A 24,951-nucleotide genomic window follows, 5' to 3' on the forward strand; every position below is an offset into this window, starting at 1 on the left:
AATTGCCCGTAGTGTTAGGTAAGCAGCAATTGGATAGGTACATGGATAGGTGCTTAAGCTAGGACAAATGTTCGGCACAACATTGTAGGCCGAAGGGCCTGTTCTGTGCTGTATTGTTCTATGTTCTATGTTCTATGTTCAGTATACTTACTGTCTTCATCTTGTAATAAAGTTTGCAATATCTAATTAGCAACTGTCAGCCACAGTATCAAATTCACTGGATTAACTACCGCACCAAACACAAGCGCTTCACCAAAGTAGGTTTACAAAATTAACATCATTTTCCTGTTGTTATTTAGCTTGGGTTCTTCTGTATCTGATTGTCCAGTGAATCTTTCTCTTTGTCTCTAATTCTACCAACACTAGCATCTTTGTCTCTGATCCTTCAGTGTCTCCATCTCTGTTTTCGATCTGTTAAAGGAATTGTATGGCTCACCATAAAGTTTCTTTCTCATAATGGTTGTTCTGAAATACATTATGAGAGAGGAAGATCAGGAAGTTGAGTCCTGTGGGAATCCAATACCTAATTCCTTGGGTTAAGGAATTTGACCCTGGCTCCAGGAAGGGATGTGATCTCTGACTCCAGATTAATTATTGCGAATTAATACTGTCTCATTGCTCAAAGTTTAATCTCAAATAGGTTATCCTCCCTAAGTGGTCCCTTGACAGACTGATCTGGAAGACTATCTTGAATTTGAATTGGATGACTAAAAACAAAGCCTACCTACAAAAATGACCACAATCACAGATCAAACTAATCAGCATAGAGTTTTTTTTTCACTTGTCCTTTTACTGGCCTTCAAGAAAATTCATAACATTATTCACAAATGAGCATGTTTTAGAATTTTTTTAAATACAGGAAAATATCTGTCACTCGGGAAATCGACAGCTATACCCCAGTGAAATTAATAAATGCCTCTGTAGAGTTTTGCTTAATATCATTGTTTACAATCAGGTAGTGGACGGGAACACTATAGTAATAAACCTCATATAAATTAAGCAAACTACATATGTTGAAGAATATTAGTTTCTACAAAAAAAAACAGAATACATTGACATTCTAAATTGTGCAGTATTGCCCAGATTTGTAGAGACAATTAAATTTGCCAATATGCAAATGTTTTCAAGCAGAAACATGAGCAAAGAAACTTCAGACAGCAAGCACAATTTTGAGCTGAATCCAAGGTGGAAACTCTGCCATGTTGTATTAGATCTTTAATATTTTCTCCTCCTATCCCTGAATTGTATTAAAAAGGGCTTGTTTTTTAAAAAAAAAGTATTTTATTTTTTCATAGTTTATGAAGTGAGACAATGTAGGAGAACAGTAGGGAAAAGTAACTTTTAGGTTACACTGCTTGTTGCTTGCAGAACACACTGTCCTGGAATGTTAACTATGTCATCATGTGAAGCCAAATGGCTAATGAATGTGATGTTGGGAAACTATATTACAGGAGTTTGAATGCTGGAAATTTTAGTTTGACGAATGAGGCTTTTGGGTGACTGAGACCTTCTCCTTGCATACGCTTGAATAAAATCTTTGCTTAGCTGATCCTCCAGATTCGTGGGTGTTTATTTTCACCACAACAATTAGACCTGTAGCTCGGATCCCAGGGGCCTGATAACTGGTACCAAACCAAACATTGACATAACAGCTTAGTAGGTGAATGTACGACTCACTACATAGGAAGCTTAACTTTTGGGATTAGAAGAAACCTGGTGGATTGATTCAGGATGCAAATTACTGGCCTCCCTTATCTTGGCGATTTTGTCTTGCACATGTTTGGAGATATCAGTGATGTTAGAGGAGACCTCAGGTATGTACGTACAAAATTCTTCTCCAATTAGTGCACAGGTACCACCCTTCTCTGCCAGAATCTAATCTAGAGCCATCCTGTACTGAAGGGTCATTAGCCTAGTGGCAATCATATCGGTCGTTATGGCTGCTACTTGGGATTGGGTTTCGGCCAACGCATCAGCAGTATTGTTGGCCAACTCTTCCAGGGAAGCCGCCAACTTTTGTATTTCTACTTCTGCTCAAGCAGTCCCATACATAGGTATCAAAGTCCAGAGGAGGCGATCTCTTTCGGTTACTTTCTGGGTTACTTGCCTTCCTCCCTGTTTATTCCAAGGTATTTTTGGGGCTCTCTTTAACAGCCTCAAGTGCGGAATTATATAGGCAAGGTAGCAGCAGCCACTCCAACCTTTCTGGTTTTGAGGTAGTGTCTGAACTGGATGGTCCCAGCACCCATTCCCTTTACATCCGCCACTCCAAACATACTTCTCACCGGGAATAAATGGGTAGGCCTTTAAGCTACCCACCCAATATGTCCTATTCAATACTTGGGGAACGGTTGTGGGAGTAGCTTGGCTGGTGTAGACACAAGATGAATTTCCTAATCGGAAGGGTGTAGTATCATTCTGATTACAGAAACAAGTGGTATTTACTGCTCCTTTCAGTGGGGAAACTCTAAGGCCATTGATAGCACCCAGAGTTTTCGGGGCTGGCTGAGGGAACCACCCCGCAAAGTTTTGGGATACAGTTTTTTAATCAATACTTAATAGTCTCTTATCTCAGTCCATTCTTTTTGCTCAGCTTGATTTTCAGAGGCTTGTCTAAAGGATGTGCTTGCCCGCTGCTGGAGAGGAAGGAGTGTCCACCGGGCCCTTAACACGAGTGTGATGACTCCACCCTTTTTCAGCAGTTCGGATGGCTGTTTCAGTAGTCAGGAGGGTTAGGAACGGTCCCTCCCAGCTTGGGTGCAGTTTGGTATCTTTCCAGGTCTTTATCAGGATCCAATCACCCAGTCGTATCCGATGTACTGCGAACTCAAGTGGAGGTGTCTGGGTCAACAGACCTTTCTTCCTAAGGACAGACAAAGAAGAGCCGAGTGCCACAATATAGTTCTTTAAAAACTTATCATTGAACTCTACAGTTGGTAATTGTCCTGTCACTTCCTCATCATTTCCTCTAATTAGGGTTGGCTCAAAAGAATTCTTCGCCTTTTACTCCAGAAACCCTGAGATTCTTGTTAGTTAATTTAACGCCGGTAGGTCTAAAACTTAGGGATGACCGTGCCGCTCCCGTGTCCACCAAAAATACTGCCTCCTCCCCTTCAGGTCCCACCTTTAGATTTATCAAGGGTTCCCAGTGGGTCTCAGGAGGAAGGAACCCCTAACTCCCCTAATCTTCATCTAAGGTCATTAGGGAAACAGCTTCCCTTTCTCGTGCTAATTCCGGGCATTCCCGTTTAAAATGCCCCACTTTCCTGCAATGGTAACACCCTGTCTGTTGCCTCCTTTCCCGGTATCTGACTCTTGTCTTTCGTGTCCTTCCCTACCCTTCCTGTTATCCCTTGATCCCATTCTCCTTTTTGTTATTTCTTCTACTGCCTCCACCATCATTTTGGCTTTCTGTTTCTTCATCTCGTCTTGCCTTTTCACACACACATTCTGTGCCTCACATAACAGTTCTTCCATCTGTCTTTCACTCCATCCATCTAATTTCTTTTGTATGTCCGGCCATGATTTAGTTACAAACTGGACCTTTAAGAGTCCCTGTGCTATCGGATTATCGGGATCCATTCCCGAATACTTCCTTGTGGCCGCCTTGAGCCTTTTAAGAAATGCAGAAGGGGTTTCATCCTTCTCTTGTCGTACTTCAAAGGCTTTAACAAAATTTTATGATCTAGGTGACGCCTCTTTAATTCCTAATATTACCATTTCTCGTAGATCTCGCATTGACTCCCTATCTTCTCTGTCATTATTTTCCCAATGAGGGTCAACATTTGGGAATTTCTGTTCTGCTGGGGCCCCTTCTTCCCCAACTGGGTGCTTCTCTTCCCATTCCTATAAAGCCGCTCTCCTAATCATACCTCGTTCTTCCCCTGAAAATAACGTTCCTAAAATTGCCATCAGTTCTCCCCAGGTATATAACTTAGGCCATAGGAATTGATCTAATTGTTCGGCTAGTCCAACCGGATCCTCTATTAAACTTTTCATTTCCTTTTTAAAGACCCTATCTCTGCCCCTCCTTTACGTGTGGTGGCTCGAGTGACTCTGCCCCCCCCCAGGTTCTGCATCTTTTAGTTCAGAGTCCATTCCCCTTTCTGTGTCTGGACTCGGTTCTACTTCGGGAGCTGTAGGCTCGTTCTGGGAAGTAGTATATGGGGGCGGCAAACACGTTAAGGGATCCCATTGTGGCTTCCCTTGTTCATTCTTTTTCTGTTCTTTCCCTGATTCCTCCGTATTCATGGGACATAATTTTACTCCTGCGCTCCCTATCCAACAAGCCGCATAATCGGACTCTTTTTGACTGTACGGTTCTTTTCGATTGACAGCCAATCCTCATCGGACCCATATTTGGGCCAAAAAATACCAGGGGCCTTAATACTTTCTCTAGTCCAAACGAAACAACAATAGTTTATCATTATAGCCTTAACTTTCTCCCGCGTCCGGGAGTTGTGTTCCCAATTACCCAACATTTTCCCCAAAGGACTGTCGGGCGGAATATATTCCCCTTTAACGTTATTTACAGATCGATCGTTACCCAGGCAACTCCCCGTGCCTCCCATTGTTGCTAATTTAATTAATCTTAAAGAGGTCTGGTGTCACCTTCTTCCACAGCCCCTTCAGGGTCCTGACTAGACACCTTACTCGTCCGATTAATCTGACTAATTATATGCTTTTTTTTTGAGACTTCAACCGTTCTCCATAAATCACTTTAATGTAAGGATAAAAGAGATTAGTTAGAAACTGATAGTAAGGCAGTCATGACCTGTAAAAAGAACAGGAGTTAACATTTTATTTCATAATCTGTAAAATCCTTAACCTTTAAAGAAATCATGTTAACATTTCCATAGTAGAAATCAGATTCAAAATAGTCCCAGACCTCAAGCTCCAGGGAACAAAGCACAAACATTTAATCACCAACAAACAAATGTGCATTCAAACCGAATCACAAAGGGTTAAACTTTCTACTAGCTGTACAGCTCTTTTCTCTCTCTCTCTCTCACACGTACACATACAGACACCGTGTCTCACAGACACTTTGAGCTTCCCACAACAACTCCTCTAGCTTTTGAATATTTTTCTGGACGTCTGGCCATAAGTTAGTTACGAAGTGCACCCTCAGTAGCCCTTCAGCTACTAGCCCTTCTGACACGGGCTGTTTTCCATTGACATATGCTTTATTTTATATATCGCCAATTCCCCGTACTTTCGTATGTCCCGACCACCAAGGCAATACTTAAAGGTCTCTTTTCTTACCTTGGTCTGTGCACAGAGTTACCTGGTCGTTTCAGTGTGCCCTGTCCCATGGCAATTCCTGCAGCAAATACCGCTGCTCCCGGTCGCCCGGATATTTCCTTTAAGACCTTTCCCTACCCGGGTCTTGTGCACAAGAGTTGCCTGACCGAACCCGCCGCGTCTGCCCGCCTTGTTTCCAGGGTCTCCCAGTCCGGATGGTACTCGCCCAAACCGCGAACAACAAGCAAGGGAGTCGGAGATCACCGAAATCGGCAAGGTACACCTCCTCCGTCGTCCCAAGAGTGTCGAGCGGTCGGAGTTTTGGATCCCGGATGAGTCCCCAAGTGTGAGAAACAGAACTCACTCAGAAATCAGCCTGAGACAAAGCCTTGGAAACAAGAACAATTTATTACAGCCTTGCAAGTACCTGACGCTTCTGCAATCAAGCAGAAATGTGCGCGAAAACAAAACATGTGAGCATTCTTATTCAGTTCGCAAGTTGCGGAATCACGCCTCCCTTTTCCCATCCTATCATAAGCTAATTACCTCACTTGTTTTTTTCTCTAGTTATTTTCTTATCTGGCCATCCTGCTGTCCTTGTATGTCTGCATTCTTTGTTCCTTGTTCGTTACAGCTTGTTCTTTTATCCAGTTTCTCTTATCATACTATAAGCTTTATTGTGAAATGCCCCTGCTGCTTCTTTTTGTAGTTAGCTACAACCCTTCATAGTTATTTCCTAGCTTTAAATTATTTTCTTTAAAAGACCCTCTATATTCATTAAAGTCTTAGCCTTAAGTATGCTACTTGCTACATGCTACAAGAATTCCGCGACCGTTTGTATAATGTTCTCCTTTCCCTCCCTCCACAACACCCCCTCCCCCACCTGCAGAAACTACATTTCTAATCTCCCACAAAATCAAGGAATGTGTCTGCAGCTGAAGTAATCAATGATAGTGCAACACATGAATCACAGTTAGTTGAATAAACAAGGCACTGGTATTAGACTGAAGGTAAGCTAGGTGAATTCATCAAAGGCCATATGGTAAGACAGGAGGATCTGTTACCTGCTGGAAATAAAAACAATCATAGGATAAAATGAGGACGTCCATTTCCCAAAGCAACATGATAATATGTGGATTGGAATCTTCAGCCATGACGAGCCAAGAACCAAACTGGGCACACAAATGGTCACTCAACGAATATAGAATCCTAAAATCAGACAGTACAGAAGAGGCCCTTCAGCCCGTCAAGGCTATACTGCCAAAACTATCCGGTGGACAAAATCATTATGGTTTTGGGTGAAATGATTGAGTTTTGGGAGCCAGGATAAGTCTAAGGAATGATGGAAAAAGCAGATTAGAGAAAAAAAGGAAAAGGGGATAATTTGAATCAGGTAAGTTCACCCAGGAAAGAAAAAATGTGCTATAACAACAAGACGTAACTATAAAAAGAAAACACAGTTAAAAGAAAACAGTAATATTTGAAAACTAATGTATAGGTCATACTTGAGCTCCATTTTGAGGTGTACAAAGACAAGTCAGAAAGGTACATGTCATTCACAACTTTTTAGTGTGGTTTCCTTCTGTTTAGGCTCATCCTCCTTAACCAAAAGGTGGCCACAAGGCATTTAAAACATGAAGACATAGAAAATAGTGGAGGGAGTAGGCTATTCGGCCCTTTGTACCTGCTATGCATTCAATATGATCATGACTGATTAATCCAGCTCAGCGTCTGTTTCTATTTTTTCACCATACACTTCAATTATTTTAGCCCTGAGACCCATACCCTGAGTGGTGAGGGAGTGGCGGTGGAGGAGGCCCAGGACCTGCATGTCCTCGGCAGAGTGGGAGGGGGAGTTGAAATGTTTGGCCACGGGACCACCACCTGACGCTTGGAAGAAGAACGCCTCATCTTCCGCCTCGGAACCCTTCAACCCAGGGCATCAATGTGGACTTCACCAGTTTTCTCATTTCCCCTCACCCCACCTTACCCCAGTTTCAAACTTCCAGCTCAGCGCCATCCTAATGATCTGTCCCACCTGTCAATCTTCCTTCCTACCTATCTGCTCCACCCTCCTCTCCGACCGTTGAGAAGTGGCAGATGGAGTTTAATTCAGATAAATGCAATAAATTCAGATAAATATCAGAAGGATGTTGTGAAACTTGAAAGGGATCAGAAAAGATTTACAAGGATGTTGCCAGGGTTGGAGGATTTGAGCTATAGGGACAGGCTGAACAAGCTGGGGCTGTTTTCCCTGGAGCTTCAGAAGTTGAGGGGTGACCTTATAGAGGTTTACAAAATTATGAGGGACATGGGTAGGGTAAATAGACAAAATCTTTTCCCTGGGGTGGGGGAGTTTAGGGTGAGAGGGGAAAGGTATAAATGAGACCTGTGGGGCAACCTTTTCATGCAGAGGGTGGTACATGTATGGAATAAGCTGCCAGAGGAAGTGGTGGAGGCTGGTACAATTGCAACATTTAAAAGGCATCTGGATGGGTATATGAATAGGAAGGGTTTGGAGGGATATGGGTCAAGTGCTGGCAGGTGGGACTAGATTGGGTTGGGATAACTGGTCGGCATGGACAGGTTGGACTGTCGTGTCGGTTTCCATGCTGTACATCTCTATGACTCTAAGACTCTATCACCTTTACCCCTTCCTCCATCCATCTATTGCACTCTCAACTACCTTCTCCCTAGTTCCATACCCCTCCCATTTATCTCTTTACACCCGAGGCTTCCAGCCTCATTCCTGATGAAGGGCTTCTGCCTGAAATGCCATTTTCCTGCTCCTCAGATGCTACCTGACCTGCTGTGCTTTTCCAGCACCAGTTTAATTTTGACTCTCCTCTCCAGCATCTGCAGCCCTCTCTTCATACATAGTCCTGCCCTCTCAAAAATCAGTCTGGTAAACGGTCATTGCACTCCCTCCACAGTCAGAACATCCTTCCTCAGATAAGGAAACCAAAAACCCATTCAAACCCACTCTGGGCTTGGTCTCAACTAAGCCTTTTCCAACTTCTGTCTAACACTACAGGGGCCAATATACCAGTTGTCTTCTTCATTGTCTGCTACACTTACTTTCAGTGACTGTTGTACAAGGACACCCAGGTCTCCTTGGACAATCCCCTCCCTCAATTCATTGCCATTCAGTTAACAGTCTGTCTTCCTTATTTTTCTACCAAAGAGAAAATGCAGAGGCATGGAATTGAGGGTGATCTAGCAGTTTGGATTAGAAACTGGCTGTCTGGAAGAAGGCCGTGAGTGATGATTGATGGAAAATATTCAGTCTGGAGTCCAGTTACTAGTGGTGTGGCCACAAGGATCTGTTTTGGGACTGCTGCTGTTTGTCAATTTTATAAACGACCTAAACGCAGGTATAGGTGGATGGATTAGTAAATTTGCAGATGACACTAAAGTTGGTGAAGTAATAGAAGTTTGGAAGAATGTTACAGGTTGCAGGGGGACTTGGATAAACTGCAAAATTGGGCTGAGAGGTGGCAAATGGAGTTCAATGCAGCTAAATGTGAGGTGATACACTTTGGGAAGAATAACAGGAAGGCAAAGTACTGGGTCAATGGAAAGATTATTGGTAGTGTGGGTGTGCAGAGGGATCTTGGAATCCATGTGCATGGATCCCTGAAAGTTGCCACCCAGGTGGATAGTGCATACGGTGTGTTAGGTTTCATTGGTAGAGGGATTGAGTTCCGGAACCACAATATCATGCTGCAACTATACAAACGCTGGTATGGCCACACTTGGAATATTGTGTACAGTTCTGGTCATCCCATTACAGAAAGGATGTGGAAGATTGTGGTCATCCCATTACAGAAAGGATGTGGAAGATTGGAAAAGGTGCAGAGGAGATTTACCAGGATGTTGCCTGGTCTGGAGGGAAGGTTTTATGAGGAAAGGCTGAGAGACTTGGGTCTGTTCTCATTGGAAAGAAGAAAGCTAAAGGGGGATTTGATAGAGATATACAAGATGATCAGAGGATTAGATAGGGTAGCCAGAGAAAAACTTTTCCCTAGGATGATGACGTCAGCTTGTACGAGAGGGCATAACTACAAATTGAGGGGTGATAGATTTAAGACAGATGTCAGAGGCAGGTTCTTTACACAGAGAGTGGTAAGGGCATAGAATACCGTACCTGCTAAGGTAGTCAACTCAGCCACATTAGGGAGATTTAAATAATCCTTAGATAAGCACATGGATGATTTTGGGATAGTGTAGGGGGACGAGCTGAGAATAGTTCTGAGAAGGGCCTGTTCTGCACTGTATTGTTCTATGTTCTAAGTCTCACTAATAGGTCAGGCTATAAATTCACTACTCCAGCAAAACCCAGTGCACGTTTTAACAGGCTGCATACACTAAAAAGCATGGCAGGAGGACTGAACTGATCTCCTCTCATCACTGATGTCTTTTTTTCCCTTTTCTATACACTTTTATGGAAAGTCTGTCTCAGATGAAAGTTTGTATGAGTTTAGCTTTGTTTAGTGATCCTCAGATTCCACAAAAATTCTGATCAGCCGCTTCTGGTAATTCCCTCCATTCCCTCTCCCAGGACAACCAGAGGACTACCTCTGATGAGGGGATGTTGACATTGGTATCTGCTGAGGTGAACAGTATGATCAATGCTGCCAGTTTACAGTGAGTGTATAGATGAATTTTGAGGACTAGTTGACATAATTCCTTGGGTCTCTTGATTTCTGTGTTGGCTAGTGGTGTTGCAAACAGGTCAGTAACCTTGAAGTATTAACTGAGTGAAACCAATCAGTAGGGTGACATTGCTGCCAGTGATTAACCAGCATTATGTAACTAAGTTTTAGTTCAATGACTTCAGTATAATAACCTTGAAATATATGAGCATGTCAATGCTTTCAACTATGTGATGGACCTGGAATCTGTGTCTTTCTGATGTCTATTTCAGATGCAATGTAATGTAAAATTGGTAAATTTGTGTAGGGCTTGATACAAGTAAGCTATAAATGTGACCATTTCACTTTAGTTTTCAGGGAAAGTATGAGTTTGCAATTCCTCTGCATTAGCCAGTCACCTTTACAAGGCCAAAACTACGCAAACAGCTATAAATAGTGATGCAAATGAGCTGACCTCACAAAAATAAAGGCAAATAGCTCACGAGAGTTGACATTTAATCCTACACTTAACCTGGACTGTTAAACTAATTCTAAAGGGGGGAATAAGTAAGTACAGTAGATGTATCATGGAACCCAATGAGTTATTGTAACTGACAAGTGCATTATCTTGTGTATTTATATAAGTCCTCAGGTGAGATCCCAAAGCACTTCACTGCCAATGATGTACTTTTGAAGTGTAGTCACTCAAATAAAGTCAGCAAACAGAATCCTTTCAAGCAGTGAAGAAGCAACTTCTTCGATCGTTGCATTCTGTTGAGGAAGAGGAAAGATTGTAAGTAGAATTAACATTTTAACATTTTCAAATCACCATCATACATAAATGGTCCATTTTCCACAAATGGAAATTACCTCAATCATATTTGTTTAGTGGAGATTTAACTGCTTGTGTAGTGCCAAACCAGTGCAGTATTTTTAAGAATGGTGCATTGTATCTAGCTAGATTTTGTTCTTTGTTTCCCTACTACTGTATTCACAGTACATAAACTAACTGCAGCAATATATGAACCTAAACATGATTTGAACACCTGTCTGAAAATGCCAAAAAAGAAAAATATGTCTTTGCATGGGGGAACCATATGATGATAATTGTCTGGATGCGACACTGTACCAGGGTAGCAACTGCTCTTCTGTTGAATTAAGCCCCAAGCAAGGTGGAAATCCTGCTCCCACGACCTCCCATCCAGTCAGAGACTGACAGCTTTCCATTATCAGCAGCTCCACTGGAAGCAATGGCTTATGTCAGTACTACACTGGGGCCTTCACCAGGGGTTGTGAATTGGTCCCTGTTGAGTGTAATGTGGCCTAGGGAGGGAGTGAAGGGGAGGGAGGCACCATAAAATGAAAAACTTTTGGATGCCTAAGTTTTGAATAAATTGCTCATGGCATGCGAAACTTGGAAAAATTTGCCAGAGTCTCACCTCAACTTGTTACATTTTTCTTGCTGCGACTGTGGAACAATAAATGGTAAGGATGGGAATTCAAAAACAAAACTGCCTCAGATAAAAACTCAGCAACCCAATTGCTAACAACGAAGTCCACCCTGAGGCTATTCTGCATTTAACTACAAAATTTTATTCTTTATCACAATACCAGGTATCCTGTCCTCTACCAGATCTATGCGTGTCTGCTACCTCTGTCAGTCCCTGAAAAACCAATCAGACTTTACGACTTAATTATCCTAATTTGGATGTTGTCAGCAAAGCAAACTGCATCTAACTCAATTAAGAATATTCCAGCAACAGCGAAGGTAAAATAATTGTGTTAATTTTAGCCTAACCTGCACTGCAGCATTTCTATTGAAATATAATTGAAGGAAGTCCCAGGAGCAGTTAAGCTTTCAACAGCTAAACCACCTTCACTGCTGTTAGATACTTATCGATGTGTGCAGAGGTGACTATTAAGCTTTTCATTTTTTCTCTTGAACAGTCTTGAATCACAGCTGGACAAAAAACAAAAATTAAGAACATAAAGATTACACACCACTTCAGAGTTCTAGAACTGGAGTTTTGTTTGCACTTGTCAGCATGTGGAATATCTAAGCAGCAAATCCCATTATTGGGAAGAGAGAACCACCCCCTTTCTTAGTTGCTGTACACCCCTTCTCACCACCCTATTGGTGCCTCCCTCGCTTTCACTCCCTCCCTAGGCCATATTACACTCAACAGGGACCAATTCACAACCCCTGGTGAAGGCCCCAGTGTAGTACTGACACAAGCCATTGCTTCCAGTGGAGCTGCTGATAATGGAAAGCTGTCAGTCTCTGACTGGATGGGAGGCCGTGGGAGCAGGATTTCCACCCTGCTTGGGGCTTAATTCAACAGAAGAGCAGTTGCTACCCTGGTAAGTGCCTGATTCTGACAAAATATTATTAGACTTAAGGGAAATGTTCGACACAAGCTTCCTGCTGATTTTCCTGTGGACATGAATCTTGTCAATGACCTTTCATTTAATTAAGATTTTATCTATGTATCATTTTATTCATTAGTGATTGTTCAATCTCTGCCCACAAATTGTCTACTTAAAGGAAATTTAAAATTGTGCCCCCTTTTTCGTCTCTTTAATTTGCCATATCTCTTTTTTTGTCTCTAATTTTTGCTCTATCCAGTCTCGCATTCTTAACTCTGTGACATGCTTTCTGGTTTATTTTCAAATTTAATCTCCATAATGATGCATAATTTATCTACCTTTAATTCTGCTATTTTTTTCAGAATCAATTTCTTTCCAACTGTTTGCTTCAACAATTGTTCAATAAACCTACTCGAACACATTAACTTTTCGTGCTTCTCATCTTCCATTTCACCTTCCCTCTTCAGTGATCATAATTAATCTCTGAGGCCTTTACCATAAGCTTTCCTTTTAACCTTCAGCTTAGCTTTAATTTGTATTCTCTGGAACCCCATATTCCAAGGCATCATCTTTTCACCAGATGAGAATGTGTTCAATTTGTACCCTACTCATCTCATGTTGAAGAATTCGGACTGATTAATTTTATGCCTGGTTAATTTAATCCAAACATCCTTTAATCTCATTGAACTTTGCCTCTTTCAAAACTGATGTTTGATCCTTACTGTCTTTTTCTATTCGTACATTCTATTTAACCACATGTGGTTATTACTTTGCCAATTATTTCTCTGACTTTTTGTTAATTATTTGCTCTATTTCATTTCTCAAAATTAAATCAGCAATACTTCTGAACTTTCCTGAATCTGAAGCATTCTAATTCTGTCCTTCCTGGCTGAGACACATACGTAGCTTAAGATTCTAGCTTAATTTTATACTGCACTTTGGCCAAATGACTTAACTTCTGTTCAGTTTGTCCTGGAAAAACAGTGGCTGCAGAATCACTTGAATTATCTCCAGTTTCAACTGGTACACTGAATCTGCAAATCACTGATTTAATGAAAATAAACTTGTGAACAAAGGGACATTGTTACTCATGACAATGTTGTGAACACTAACAGCTGAAGTGTGCTTTTTGTGATGATTCTGCTCTTTTAGCAAGGTTATGTTGTCATCTTTCTTCCAAGAGAGGTTGTAAAGGCAGAGGTGCCGATTGTCTGAACTGTCTACTTTAATAATGGTGAACAGATACTGCCGAAGTCAATAATCAGAGGAGGCCTTTAGGGTTTAAAAGAAAACAGTTGTACAATGAAAGGGGAGTGGCCAGTTCTCCCAGCTCAGATTTCTTTTCTAGTTTGGCTGAGTTTGAAGCTGCTGGTCAAAAAAAGCTGCTGGGGAAATAAGTTCCCTGATTCAACAGAGGTTTTCTGACTAATGCTCTCGCTCTCTGACATCTCTCATGTGAGAACCTGTGTTTAAATTAACTTTTTGCTGGAGGGCGTATTTATGAGATGTTGCCGGAAATTGGAACAGCTGTTTATTAAATTGTGGGGGATATTGTATTGATCAGGTTTTCAAATAGCTGTTACTCTACATTCTGTTTTCTTTTGCTTGTGTTTCATCGGTAGTCTGTAAATAAATTCTGTTTGGTTTAAAACTGATTGGTTGGACTAGCTGCATCACTCCTGAAACATCCAACTTACATCTGCTTAAAGCAACTAGCAAAGTTAGGGTCTACGCTACCTTCTTGAAATGTTTTGTTGGGGTCTGGCTGGGTTCATAACACTTTTAGGCATTCAGCAATCTCAATGGTGGCCATTGAGGTCAACTGGTCCACCTCCCAGGAAGCAGATTAGTGGTCTACATTGACAAGCTAATCAGTTCCTCTGAGTTTGAAGAGACCGATTCACAACCTGATCAAAGCTCTGTCTGGAATGTCATGTCTCATCAGGGTGGGTGTCCAACTTGCTCAGCTTCATTCTCATTATAGGCACTGAAATGGCTGTTCTGGTCCTTGACTTTAACGCTCATGTTGGCCAGAACAGCACATCTCGCCTTCTTCAGATCAAGCTCACTTCCTTGCTAGTTTGTATGGATGTGCTTTAACATTTCTCCTCTCAACCCCTTGGGGATAATGACTCTATATCCTTTGTACAACATAAAACTTTAGGCTGTCAATTCATCACATGCAATACTTTTCTTTCAATAGGTGTGTCCTTACTGCTCTCAGGTCAGCCTTTTATCACTATATTTTGGAACTCTTGAAGAGTTGCTTCTTGTTGGGTAATTTGTTTGATTTGAACAAGGCACTTCTGTTTTTTTTCAGTGACTCTATTGGGTAGATGACTTCCAGAGCATGACAAACTGCTGTTTCACATTGAATCGGGAATACTTTACATTCTGTGTAGCAATCTCCACTTTTTTCATTGGGAGGGCTGCTCTCAACAGTGTCTCTGCAATATGCATTTGTTTCCTTTGTGTGTCACATTGTAATGGGACTAACGTTCTTTGCTGACACTTTGCAGCAGATAGTAGCAGCTTGAGGAAAATGCTTTGAATTGGTTTGTAGCCAGACTTGACTGTCCCCTTTTCTCTTCTGAATAATTACTGATGAAAATGTTCACCACCAAAGACAATAGCTAGGTATTTTTTATTGATCCGGGCATAATACCTTCCTGTTTGTGTTAGCACCCTAGATGCAAGTATAATTGATTGACTGTGCCTCAAGTCCTGTCTCGCATTCCAGGTTCACTTCATCTTTGAAGATATAATACCTCAGCACTGGCATTATTGCCATGAGTTGTTTGATTTTAGTGAATGCTGCTTCTTGTTCTGTGCCCCAATATCACTGCACATACTTGGCAGTGAGTTGGCATAATGGCTCACACTTGAACTGCAAATTGGACAAGAATGTTATCAAATAGTTGACAAATCCAACAAATCAGTACACTGTTTTTACATTTGTTGGTCTTTGCATCACTGTTACACGGTTCGCCTCTTCAGGATTTTGACAAAGACCATTTGTTGGCCAGTACATGACCCAGATACTTAAGTTTGAGCATCTTTAATTGTAATTTTTCTTGTTGAGCTTCAAATTCACCTCACAATCTCTGTTGAGCAGCCACGGTCAGCAATGGCTTCTTTCATTTGTGCTTCCATAGCCATAAACTAGCAGATCATCCACTATTGTTTCCACTCCAGGAGGATTATAAGCTATTTCATGTTGTCTGTGTTGATCCTGTTCTGTACCAGTGAAAATGCCAAACAGCAGCTGTATCTCCTGAAGGGCATCCAACATATGGTTTGAAGCTGCTGCTTTCATCCAGCTTCACTTGTCAGTAACAATTCTTCATATCGAGGATAATGAAGACTTTTGTCTCTGCAAGTTATGACAGAATTCCTTCGATGATTGGGATGGATTAACAACATCTCTTCAGAGCTTTACTTAGATCCTCTACGTCATGCATACTCTCAAATTTCCAGGTTCTTTCAGCGATACATGTCTTTGATTCATTCTGTCGGAATTGTGGTTTTCCTGATTATTCCCTTCTTTTATCATGTGACTATGGTAAGCTAGGAAGGACATTTGTACATGATGCATTTCCGTCGAAACTCAAAGGATATTTTAAATATGGAGTAGATCCTGGTATACAGAACTATTCATTGAACTATAACATTTTACAGTAAGTCTTTTTATAATTGAATGTCACGTGTCCTGATTCCACTTTTGGGAATTGATCCAACGGACAGTTGTTCCTTTGTAATGGAAGTGACATTATTTTCTTTATTTCTAAACAGTAAGCTGTGGGTCACAGAAAACGTTTGGGAAAGTAATAGATTAGATTCCCTACAATGTGAATACAGGCCCTTCGGCCCAACAAGTCCACACTGATTCTCCGAAGAGTAACCCGCCCAGACCCATTTCCCTCTGATGAACACACCCAACACTATGGCCAATCCACATGACCAGCACATCTTTGGACTGTAGAGGAAACCCACGCAGACATGGGGAGAATGTACAAACTCCACACAGAAAGTCACCTGGGGCTGGAATTGAACCTGGGTCTCTGGTACTGTGAGGCAGCAGTGCTAACTACTGAGCCACTGTGCCTGTCCCCTACCCCTGCACCCGCCCCTACCCCTGCACCCGCCCCTAACCCCCCCCCCCCCCGACACACACACACACTTTGCTTAATTTTGAGAACTCCAACTTATTTTCTGCTATTGTTTTTAAATCTCCATATGTTGATTCAATTGGAGCTGCAGAACCTCTGTACTTGTAAGTTTCATGTGATCTTTCACATCCAGTATGTGACTTACTAGTCAACATTACAGTAGATGGCAGTTACAGAAATTGGACTGCACCCTCTGCTGGCTCATTTGATTATTATCACTGGACATAATTGCTCTCAATTTGAGCTAGATTTCAGAATCTTCATATTTTAAATGACCATTTGAGAGATAAGAGATTAGACAAAGGAAAACCTGCTCTGTTACAGTTTTAATGATCAGAGATATAATAAAAGCATAAAGAGACCTTCTATATTCTGTGCTGACTTACTGACAAAAGAGGAGCCTGAGATTGTAAAATAAGCAAGAAAAGCCTGCTGTTTTATAGTCCTAATTATTGGACTTCGGCTTTGTGTGGAGCCGCAGGAGATGGAGGAGATACTAAACGAGTATTTTGCATCAGTGTTTACAGTGGAAAAGGACATGGAAGATATAGAATGTAGGGAAATAGATGGTGCCATCTTGAAAAATGTCCATATTACAGAGAAAGAAGTGCTGGATGTCTTGAAATGCATAAAAGTGGATAAATCCCCAGGACCTCATCAGGTGTACCCTGGAACTCTGGGGGAAGCCAGGGAAGTAATTGCTGGGCCCCTTGCTGAGATATTTCTATCATCGATAGTCATAGGTGAGGTGGCAGAAGACTGGAGGTTGGCTAATGTGTTGCCACTATTTAAGAAATGTGGTAAGAACAAGCCAGGGAATGAGAGATCTGTGAGCTAGACCTCGGTGGTGGGCAAGATGTTGGAAGGAATCCTGAGGGACAGGATGTACATGTGTTTGGAAAGGCAAGGACTGAATAGGGATAGTCAACATGGCTTTGTGCGTGGGAAATCATGTCTCACAAACTTGATTGAACTTTTTGAAGAAGTAGCAAAGAGGATTGATGAGGGCAGAGTGGTCGACGTGATCTCTATGGACTTCATAGGAGACTGGTTAGCAAGGTTAGATCTCATGGAATACATGGGCTCAAGGGTAGAAGATAGAGGGTGGTGGTGAAGGGTTGTTTTTCAGACTGGAGGCCTGTGACCATGGAGTGCCACAAGGATCGGTGCTGGGTCCACTACTTTTCGTCATTTATATAAATGATTTGGATGTGAGCTTAAGAGATATAGTTAGTAAGTTTTCAGATGACACCAAAATTGTAGGTGGAGTTGACAGCAAAGAAGGTTACCTCGGATTACAACAGGATCTAGGTCAGATGGGCCAATGTGCTGAGGAGCGAGGTACTGCATTTTGGAGAGCAAATCTTAGCAGAACTTATACACTTATTGGTAAAGTCCAAGGGAGTGTTGCTGAACAAAGACCTTGGAGTGCAGGTTCATAGCTCCTTGAAAGTGAAGTCGCGGGTAGATAGGATAGTGAAGAAGGCTTTTGGTATGCTTTCCTTTATTGGTCAGAGTATTGAGTACAGGAGTTGGTAGGTCATGTTGCGGTTGTACAGGTTAGACCACTTTTGGAATATTACGTGTGATTCTGGTCTCCTTCCTATTGGAAGGATGTTGTGAAATTTGAAAGGGTTCAGAAAAGATTTACAAGAATGTTGCCAGGATTGGTGGATTTGAGCTATAGGGAGAGGCTGAACAGACTGGGGCTGTTTTCCTTGGAGCATTGGAGGCTGAGGGGTAACTTTACAGAGGTTTATAAAATCATGAGGGGGATGGATAGGATAAATAGCCAAAGTCTCTTTCCTGTGGTGGGGGAGTCCGGAACTAGAGGGAATAGGTTTAGGGTGAGAGGATATAAAAGAGACCTAAGGGGCAACTTTTTCATGCAGAGGGTGGTGCGTGTATGGAATGGGCTGCCAGAGGAAGTGGAGGAGGCTGGTACAATTGTAACATTTAAAATGCATTTGGATAGGTATATGAATAGGAAGTGTTTGGAGGGATATGGGCCGGGTACTGGCAGGTGGGATTAGATTGAGTTGGGATATCTGGTCGGCATGGAAGAGTTGGACCATAGGGTCTGTTTCCTTCCTGTACATCTCTATGACTCTGTGACTCTGAGATGAAAACAATTCATGTCAAGAGAGAAAAAACAATTATCATTAAACATAATGAACATCTTTGCAATCAGGATCTTCTGAGTCAGTGAAATCCAAAGTGAGAATGAATGAATTTTGTGGAGGACCAATCATTAATGAATTTTCTGTTGCAAGATCTTTCTTGAGTCTTTCTTATTTTTGCTATGTTTATGCAGTAGATGATCAGGCATGAGGTATAAAGTATCCTTCACATTATGTATTATACTTGATCTTCAGCTGAACTCTGCTGTGGCTCCAAGTATTTATTATGCAGCAGTCCTGTAAAGCACTTTGAGCATGCCAAACCAGGCTAGGACAGTCACTAGTGTATTCTACCCTCAGCATCTTGAAGGGTTTGTTGCCCTGGCATATGGAGACTGATTTCAGTAAGCTGGGTGAATCTAATTCAAGGTCCAATGGTCTTGAAGTTGGGGTAGCAGCACATTGTGAAATGTGCAAAGTTCGACAAGACACAGAAGATGTCTTAGTCACCCACTGCAACTGGATTTCTCTTCACTTATCTAGACCCTCATTGCCACTGCACCAAGATAGGTCAGTGTGAGTGTGCATGACTCTCTCCATTACTATCATCCAATTAGTGCACAACTCATGTCATTTTGAACTTATTGTCTATCTGTCACAAATCCTGTGATAATGCATGAGCAGCATAGCAGCAGGCATGGATTCAGTGGGAGCTGTCGCTACAAATTTGCACATAGGCCAAAGGTCCATTGTTCACTGGGATGGAATAGAAGTGAAACTCTTCAGCCCATTGAGTGACAGAGCAGCCCAATTCAGGACCACATTGCTCACCTTGCCAGTAAGAGGAAGGTGCGAGAAAAGCTGCTCCAGACATTGCCTCAGCAGGGTGGAGGCAGCAGAATCAAGCAAGTCAGTCTCAAAAAAAACAAGGTGACACTAGTCACCCTTGAAGCACGCACAATCTCATGGACAACATCACAGCTGGCAGACCTGAGAAAAGACCTGCTTTTGTTCGTAGAAGTCTGGCCACAATGTTCAGATTGCCACCCTCAGTACAAATCATCTGCCTGATGTTAGTCAACTCAATGAAATTTTTGCAGATTACACAGTCTTTTCGAGTGACTGTGAGAAAGAAGAAAAGCACTAACTTGACATATGCTTTGCTGTCATGCACCATGTCATCAATAAGTTGGCTCACTTTCCCAAGGATGTTAATTTTTTTTGATGGTGCAAAACTCCCCTTACACAGTAGCAGGCAAGCATCTCTCATCAGTATGTATTCTCCAACCATGTCCATCCAAGGTAGAGTCAAGGATAATTCCTATGATAATCTACATTCCCTGATTGTTACTGTGTCAAATTCAGACAAGCAAATCATTGTTTGTGACTTCAATGAAAACATTGATACAGATCAATAAGTGTGGGAATGGATCATGAGAAAATATTTGGGTTGATTTTTAGATTAGATTCCCTCCAGTATGGAAACAGGCCCTTCAGCCCAACAGGTCCACACCGACCCTCCAAAGAGTAACCCACCCAGATCCATTCCCCATATTTACCCCTGACTAATGCACCTCACACTATGGACAATTTAGAATGGTCTCCTCTTGCGGAGGGTGTGCACAAAGCAAAAGTTCTTAATTATCAACTGTTTTCTGCTTTCTCAGTCAGAGCAAGACATTTTTCATGTCCTATACTGAGTATTGGAGTTTAAGCAAATATGTCATAATCAGGCAGAGGGATAGACAGGATGTGCAAGTAACAAAGGACATACATAGCCCTGACTGCTGGACTGACCACCATATTATCATTGTGAAGCTAACCGTAAGGGTCTATCTCTCTAGATGTCCCCAGGCACAAATGTCCACGTGCAACTCATTGTCTCAAGGCTCAAACAAGAAGTAATGAAGGAATATCAGAGTAATTAGAGAATTGATGACGTACAGCAAAAATGAACACTCACTGTATTAATAAAAGCTAGCAGTTTTCAGGGATCCAATGTGTTTCCTTGCTGCAGATGTCCTTTGCCCCTTTTCTCATAAGCATCACGATTAGCTCAATGAAAACAGTGAAGTAACCCTGAAAGTACTGGAGGAGAAACATTACCATTACAAGTCATCAGTATATCACCACTGCTCCACTGTTGCTGGTTCAAAATACTGAATGCCCCTCAGAAAAATATTGTAAGTGTCCCTACACAAAGACTGCTGCAGTTCAAGAAAAGAGATCACCAGCACTTTCTCCAGAAATGCCACTTTCCATGAATAAATTTTAAAAATCAGGATTACATAAATGCATGTGTTATTCTTCAGATGCAGCAGTGGGACTTTTTCAATTGCTGTTGATCCTGATAAAGAACAAAGTCAGAAGATGCACAATATCAGGTTATAATCCAACAGGTTTATTTAAAATCACAAGTTTTGAAGCACAGCTCCTTCATCATTTCACCTGATGAAGGAGCAGCACTCCAAAAGCTTGTGATATCAAATAAACCTGTTGGATTATAACCTGGTGCAGTGTGACTTGTGGTTTTGAGCACCCCAGTCTAACACTGGCACCTCCACTTAACTGAGAAAGAACAGTAGTTTTAGCAGAGGATTTTGAAGAAACAGTAACATATGTCCAAACCAGGATGGTGTCTGACTTGAAATAAACTTGGAGGAGAAAGTGAGGACTGCAGATGCTGGAGATCAGAGCTGAAAATGTGTTGCTGGAAAAGCGCAGCAGGTCAGGCAGCATCCAAGGAGCAGGAGAATCGACATTTCGGGCAAGAGCCCTTCTTCAGGCTCATAAACTTGGACATGATGTATTCTCCTAAACGTGTAACCTTTGGCCTTCTTGGTGGTAGAGGGTAAAGGGCGAGGTGGTATTTAACCATGTCATTGCAGTATCGCTTCTGTGCCAGCAGAACACAGTTTTCAATGCACATCGTTATAATAGAGATAGTGCAACTCTGGAGTAAGCAAGCAACCTGTTTCTCACATTCCTTAAAGGAGATCATCTGAGAACATCTCTTGGTGGTTTTTCTGCCTGTTCACTGAACTTTAAGTCCTTAACAGTTTTCCCATTAAAGATAAAATTAAATCAACACATCCTGTAAGAATATAGAGGAAAAAAAAATCTTCCTTGGAATGTTTCTTAGAAATATAACCTATTCATGTCATCATTATCTAAAATGGCTTCTATAGATTCCAAGTTGCTTCACAAGTTTCTGAAATTTTTTATCAGCTTCAATATATCTACAAAAGATAGGACTTGTGTGATTTGAAGCAAATTCAATAGTGGTCAGTGTAACATTCATCCCAATGTTTGCATTGCTCTGGTTCTCATTGATGATGTAGAACATCAGGCAGCATGTTACTGCTTAGGATCTCAGTGCATTTATATGATTTTATATTGGACTGTAACATTAAAAACATTCAACTTGGAAGAAAGTGAATTGGTTGAGTTAAATGTTACTTTCAATTTAATTTTGATGTGAAGAAATTTTCTCTCCCACCAATACCTGAATTCAATCACAGAGCACAATTTTATCGTAACATACATTGACCCTGCTTTCAGATTTCTGTAGTGTCATAACTGAAAGCAAGGGCACACCTGCTGTAGGTTTATTAAAGTCACTAAGTTGTATTTATAATGGAACAGCATTTATGGCCTGATGTGGGAAACCATCAATGCAATGAAGAATAAAGAATAGAGCCATAGTTAATCAATTATTGATTAAAGCAGTTTTGAGAAGGACTCAAAATTTTACTCTGCTTCTCCCTCCACCGATGCTGCCAGGCCTGCTGAGTTTCTTCAGCACTTTCTGTTTTTATTTCAGATCCACAGCATCCTTATTATATCCTTATTATATAAAATATTCTTATTTTATTGACCAGAACAATTTTTGAAAGTGCTATGTGGCATGTTCTTGGACATGATTGATTTAAGCCAACATATTGGGGAGGAAGTTGCCAAATGTATCTCACATGTTTTCGGGGTCTTCAATGTGAGTGTTCAAATCTATTACAACAGCGCACTGAAATACCTCATTGAAAATACTTACAAAGCCATTTCAGTCTGGGGGCTCAATAGGTATTGAGTGGTTACTTGGAGCAAGCCCAGGGATAATTTAAATTTGAGTCCTGAGCTAGGGCCCTTCTATTAAACTGGTGCTTGAACTCACATGAAGTGTACTGAATTCACTCAACAAATGATTTGTGGGAATTGTCATTCAACTGTGGTATTTTCAGAAATTTTCTCTGCGGGTTAATTGTTTTGAAAAGGTTTTTAGGCACTTTCGTTAATACTGCTTTATTTACTACTTTTGTTAAGTGAGTTTGTGGAGGGTAAGCAGTGTATTTTGTTTGTGTCTTACCTCCCAAGTACATGCAGCCCCTTGCTGCATCTACTGTGGCTGCCTTTGTGAGGAGCCTAATGTTTAGAATGTGCAGACTTCCTTTAAATGATAGTAATATAAGGATAAGGAGAACAGCTAATTGCCCAATTGCAGCACAAATATTTTAATTTAATTAATGAGAAGTACAGATTTGGTGCCTACTTTGTGGCCAACTGATCAGGCATCCTCTGCAAATGTGGCACTCTCATCTAAGCATGATAATATGCTTTGACAATTTCATATCTGTTCTATTGTTTTTGCATTTTAAGTGGTACGCATGATTTTATCAGGTATTAGACTGCATCAATCAACCAGCTGAATAATATTATTTTTAACTTTCCCAGATACAGTAATCTCTTTGAAAGTTATTAATGCAGAACTTTGCTCAAGTAATATGCTTTGTAGTTCAGCTGTTTGTGGCATCGCTCAGCTGATGTGTCATTGCTGCAATTTAACACCATGCAGCTGTTACCTTTCAACATGATACCGATAACAAGAATAATGAAAGAGTGAGCCTTACTTCCATGACTTACAATAGCATCAGAAAGAACAAAAGCAAAGGATCCTTTGCTTTTGGCACCTTTAAAAGTTTAATTACTAATCTGACTCTCACGTCTGAGGTTAGACTGTTTGCAGGTTTCCAATGTGAAAGCAAGAGGTTGAGTTATAATTCCATTTGGTTGAGCTGGTGGTGGGTGGACTAGCAGTTTCCCACTACCAGCTTACACACACACTTATGTGTCTGCTTCCTGTTCACCTTGAAGCAGTTTGGACTGAAGAAACAATTAGGCCACTGAAAGGTCTATTAAGGCCATTCTGCTGATGTGGGCCTCCCTTGAGGTTGCACCATAGTGGGGGATGGAGGTGAACTGTTGGCAGAAAACTGTGCGAGCCAACCTTTCAGGAAATATCCCTTCCCCTCATAAGGCTGACTTTCCAGATAGTCAGTTGCTATGGTTTCTTCGTATTCATGAAGGGATAAAAGATCTTCGGAGGGTGCCTCTATTTTGAGTAACCCATTCTTTTCACTTGTGGGACACGGATGTTGATGGCTGACCAGCATTTATTCCCTGCCCCTGGTTGCTCTTAAAAGGCGATGGTGAGCCACTTCTTGAAATGCTGAACCCCCCCCCCGCCAACTGTGTGTTGACGCACAAAGACATTCCAGAATTTTGACCCAGCGACAGTGAAGGAACGGAGATATATTTCCAAGTCAGGATGGCGAGTGGCTTGGAGGGGAATTTTCAAGTGGTGATGCTCCCATGTAGCTGCTGCCCTTGTCCTTCTCGATAGATGCGATCGTGAGTTTGGAAGGTGAAGTCTAAAGATATTTGATGAATTTCTGCAGTGTATCTTATAAAACGTATACACTGCTGCTACTGAGTCTCAGTGGTAGATGGAGTGGATACTTGTGGATGTGGGCTGCTTTGTCCTGGATGGTGTCAAGCTTCTTAAGTGTTGGCAGAGCTGCAACCGTCCAGGCAAATACAAGAATTCGGAGTAACAGAGGTGACCACGATTAACTATCCTAATCACTGTCTATGTCAGGTTCCTTTGACATTTTTGAATGATACTATCTTCCTCTAACCAGCAATTTCTGTTTTTGCTTCAGACTTCCAGCATCTGCAATTCTTGCTTTATTTTAGAAAGGTGGAGAGTTATGTTTTTCATCGAGAGACAGGGAATGGAGGTAGAGACTGTTTTGGATTCTGATGTGAGCCCCAAGGAGAAACAGTGCTGAAAATGTGTTGCTGGAAAAGCGCAGCAGGTCAGACAGCATCCAAGGAGCAGGAGAATCGACGTTTCGGGCCTGAGCCCTTCCTCAGGAATGAGGCAAGTGTGCCAAGCACACAAAGATAAAAGGTAGGGAGGAGGGACTTGGGAGAGGAGCGTTGGAAATGTGATAGGTGGAAGGAGGTTAAGGTGAGGGTGATAAGGTGAGGGTGATAGGCCAGAGTGGGGGGTGGGGGCGGAGAGGTCAGGAAGAAGATTGCAGGTTAGGAAGGTGGTGCTGAGTTCGAGGGATGGGACTGAGA

The 24,951-nt window shown here is 41.7% G+C and overlaps 2 long non-coding RNA genes across 2 annotated transcripts in view; one reads left to right on the forward strand and one right to left on the reverse strand.

Annotated features, from left to right (window-relative positions):
• Positions 1-769: 769 nt before the first annotated feature.
• LOC122559674 lies at positions 770-5,813 on the reverse strand. Its single transcript, XR_006314498.1, has 2 exons — positions 5,266-5,813; positions 770-2,863 (listed from the first exon to the last, which is right to left on the reverse strand). It is a non-coding gene; the product is annotated as an uncharacterized LOC122559674 (long non-coding RNA).
• Positions 5,814-12,158: 6,345 nt separating this feature from the next.
• Positions 12,159-24,951, forward strand: part of LOC122559673 — a 58,432-nt gene continuing 45,639 nt past the window's right edge. Inside the window, exon 1 of the long non-coding RNA XR_006314497.1 lies at positions 12,159-12,239. This is a non-coding gene — a long non-coding RNA (uncharacterized LOC122559673). The remainder of the gene's footprint in view (positions 12,240-24,951) is intronic.

This window comes from Chiloscyllium plagiosum, chromosome 19 (genome assembly GCF_004010195.1).
Source record: "Chiloscyllium plagiosum isolate BGI_BamShark_2017 chromosome 19, ASM401019v2, whole genome shotgun sequence".
Classification (NCBI taxonomy): Eukaryota; Metazoa; Chordata; class Chondrichthyes; order Orectolobiformes; family Hemiscylliidae; genus Chiloscyllium; species Chiloscyllium plagiosum.